We start from the raw sequence: 4,090 nt of genomic DNA, 5'->3' as shown, positions 1-4,090 counted from the left end.
CCTTTCTACCCAAAGTTTCTTTATCATTTATGGTGTAATAGAAAGAATGTTAATGTGGGAGCTCAAAGATGGAGATTTTGTCCCATCCTGGCCACTCACTGAGTGGGTAACCGTGTGTAGCCTTGGTTTCCCCAGAGATACCACATCAGGAGTATGAATAAGATAGTCTCCCAATTTCCAGAGCCTTATGACCCTCAGAGACTCACTGTTAGCTACACTGTGGACACTGACCTGTCTACCTAAAAGGCTTTGCCTAGATAAGAACGATTTTTAAAGGTTAGTACGGCAGTTTCTATACAGAAACTAAACTGTTCACAGCACTGTTCTCCAATTCTTGGCTTCGTCTGGATGTCTTAAAGATTAGGTGTGGACGGTAGGCATTGTTCACCTGTACCTGGTTATCTTCTCTCTCATGCATACATAGGAGGCTAAACCTTACATTTAGGCTGAACTAGTGAACAGCTCTGTTCTTTCATGCAGTGGCAGTGGCACCCTAAGCGACCTTGTGTTGTGATGATGGAATCAAAAGTTGAGAGCAGCCTGGACTGCCCAGTCACTTGCTGAATGAAGCCCCCGTGCCTGCCCAGTCCCAGACTCACAATGGACTGACTTCCTATGGACAGACGCTCATCCAGGGATTCATTTAACTTTCCCCCAGGTTTGTGGGACACAGAGAAAGAAGGAACTAAACACACCGTCATTGGATGGTAACAAGGATAATGGCATTGGGTGAGTGGCATTGAAAAATTCATGAAGCTACAAGAGAAGAGTTTATCGTGGGGCAAGAATGAAGGGTTCCAGGCAGAAGGCCATGAGACGATCAAGAGACCAAAAAATGGTAACGGGCCCAGCTGACCGGATCAGTTTTGGGAAACCACATTCTCTTCATCAGTTGCCATTGAGTCTTGTCTTGAGCCTTGTACCATCACGTTCAAAACAGTTCATGCATTATTTTCTTAATTTAGTTTCTTCTACTCAAAACACTGTTAAATACATCATGCTGCTGTTTTTAGCTGGTGTTGAGTCAGACCCAACTCAAGGTGACCTCATATACAATGGGATGAAATACTGCTCGGTTCTGGGCCATCTCCATGATTGGTTGCAGATCTGACTGTTGAGCTTTCACTGGCTGGTTTTCAGAAGTAGATTGCCAGGCCGTTCTTCCAGAAACACTGCAGTACTTCTCAAATCCACAGCCTATGAAGTGTACCTTGCTTTTCACCTGCAATATGGATGAAAATTAAAAAACTTGGTCAATAACATGAATTATCGGTATAGAAACCACTGATTTAGAATAAGCTATGTTTAATTCCTTTATTTCTTTTGAATTTTCACTGCGGTAGTTTTGGGGTCATTGGGATATTTTGAAGGCATCTATGCAGAACTGGAAACTCAGAACCTAAATTTGAACTTTTTTTTTAAAGTTGATTAATATTGTTAATATTTTTGGCTGCTTGGTGACACTAACTGTTCTCTCCTTAAATTGCTCTGGTTACCTATTGCTTCCTAACTACTCAAACACTTAAAGGTTAAAAACAACAACTTTTTAAAAATTTTTAAAAAATATCTCTGGATGTTGCGGATCAGGAATTCAGCCAGGACTCCCATAGGTGAATCTTTTGTCCCAGGTAGCATTGACTGAGTCACTAGTGGTCAACTGGTGGCTGGACTAGTCTGGAGGGCTCAAGGTGGCTTCATTCTCATGCCTGGTACCTTGGCAGAAGCACCTGGAAGCCTGGATTGTGCTGGACCCCTTCATGTAGTCTTAGGGCCTTACCACATGACCTTTCCAGCAGAGTAATAAACATTTACAAGGTGGCTGAGAGTTCCAAAAAACCAAGGGTGGAAGGGGCCAATTCTCTTAATGCCTAAGTTCAGGATTGGCATAGTGTCCCTTTTACCACACTCTATGGGTCAAAGCAGTCACAGCCATCACAGACATAAAATGAGGGGAGGTGTAGATACAGACCCTGCCTGTTGATGGGAAAGTGTCAGATACTTTATGACCATCTTTAATAAGCCCCAGCCTCAGACCAAAGGACCACACACACAAATTTAAAGTGTAAACCCAAATCAAACTTAGAAATCCTTAAGCCTGATTTAATTCTAGCAAAAATAAATTGCCAAAATATTAAACTAATCCTTCTGCATTAATAGAGTGCTGAAATAAAAGATCTGTACTCAAGAACTTGAACTGTCATGAGCAAAGGCAACATTAAAATTTAATGCTTTGTTTTTAGAAATAACAAATGAATTCAATCTTTGAATCTGTTTGTCCTTCAATATTTATCTTACTACTCCTTTCTGCTTTTAGAAATCATTTGCAAGAGTTCTGTGTATGATCGTCTGTTTCCATAAAAGAAGAAAGTATCATTATTCAACATATCCAAAGCAGTGATGAATCCTGGTGCCAAAGAAAGGACGAAAGCACTAAAGCACAATAATGTCAAATTGTAGCAACCAGAAGAACTAAGGAGAAAAAAATATCAGAGACTCGTATTAATCCATGAACTAATAAAAAGGACTTTTTATCACACCTGCGACGTGTCTATTCCTAGTCCCTCGCACAGTGGCCTATTTTAACTGAGGGTTAGAGGAGCTAACACTGTATTAAAAACAAGAGGGAAAACTTAAATTTAGAAATAAAAAGTTGAATCTTTAACAAAATATATATGTTGTTATATATATATGTAATATGAATAAACTTAAAATAGACAACATAGAATATAATATAGCATAATAATGACTGAATAATTATTGGAGGCTTACTATATTTCAGGTGCATTTTTTAAGACTGTACATAAAGTAACTCAATTATGCTTCCAAAAAGTCCTACAAAGTAGGAATCATTATTATGATTTTCCATTTTACAGAGCACAGACAGATTAAGGAACTTGCACAAGGTCAAATAGCTAGGAATTACCGACACTGGAATATGATATTAAAACTAGGGTGCAGAGTTTTAAACACTGTGCTATAAAATAAGAAAAGGTACAAACTCTTGGTGCAACTCTTTATACCCTATATGGTAAAATATTTGTTCACTTTCTCATCAAATCAGGGTGATAAATTTGTTACAATGCTTTCAGAATATCACTCACTGGCATTATCTATATACAAATTCCTGTTGCTGTTGCCTTCGAGGGATTCTGACTTATAGTGACCCTATAGGACAGAGTACAACTGCCAGATAGGGCCTCTAAGGAGTGGCTAGTAGATTTGAACTGCTAACCTTTTGGTTAGCAGCAGATCTCTTAACAATTGCACCATTTATTCTGAATAATACAGGCAGGACAGGAGACTCTGTGAACTAATTGTCCACATCCAATTCAAATCTCTTATCATCATGAAAGAGAAACATTACAAAAGATATGGTAAAGCTTACATTACTTTAGAATAATCTAAAAAATATATGTATTAATTATACAGGAGGTCTTCCTGAAAGTTTTCCACATCAGGCAATGTATCTTTTATTTATTTATTTAATAATACTTTATTGTGTTTTCAGCCAAAGTTTACACATCAGTTTAGGTTCCCATTAAACAATTTGTACACAAGTTCATCAGTGACATTGGTTATGTTCTTCACAATGGGTGAACGTTCTCGTTACTTCTGTTCTGGTTGTTCTGTCCATTAGTCTAGTTTCTCTGCCCTCTTACATTCACATGTTTTTTTTTTTTTTTTTAATTTTTATTGTGCCTTAAGTACAAATTTACAAATCAAGTCAGTCTCTCACACAAAAACTCATATACATCTTTCTACATACTCCCAATTGCTCTCCCCCTAATGAGACCATCTGTTCCCTCCCTCTACTCTCTCTTTTCATGTCTATTTCGCCATCTTCTAACCCCCTCTACCCTCTCATCTCCCCTCCAGGCAGGAGATGCCAACATAGTCTCAAGTGCCCACCTGATCCAAGAAGCTCACTCCTCACCAGCATTCCTCTCCAGCCCATTGTCCAGTCCAATCCCTGTCTGAAGAGTTGGCTTCGGGAATGGTTCCTGTCCTGGACCAACAGAAGGTCTGGGGGCCATGATCACCGGGGTCCTTCTAGTCTCAGTCATACCATTAAGTCTCGTCTTTTCATGAG

At 39.1% G+C, this 4,090-nt stretch overlaps 1 long non-coding RNA gene across 1 annotated transcript; it reads left to right on the top strand.

Moving 5' to 3' along the window:
* The first annotated feature begins 285 nt into the window (after positions 1-285).
* On the top strand, positions 286-2,536 carry LOC104847190 (uncharacterized). The gene is made up of 2 exons (XR_776101.3): positions 286-729; positions 2,315-2,536. It is a non-coding gene; the product is annotated as an uncharacterized LOC104847190 (long non-coding RNA).
* Positions 2,537-4,090: the final 1,554 nt, after the last annotated feature.

The sequence above is a fragment of the Loxodonta africana genome, chromosome 4 (assembly GCF_030014295.1).
Source record: "Loxodonta africana isolate mLoxAfr1 chromosome 4, mLoxAfr1.hap2, whole genome shotgun sequence".
In the NCBI taxonomy this organism is placed as follows: domain Eukaryota; kingdom Metazoa; phylum Chordata; class Mammalia; order Proboscidea; family Elephantidae; genus Loxodonta; species Loxodonta africana.
Note: the sequence above shows the minus strand (reverse complement) of the source record. Positions and strands in the feature narration are given on the sequence as shown.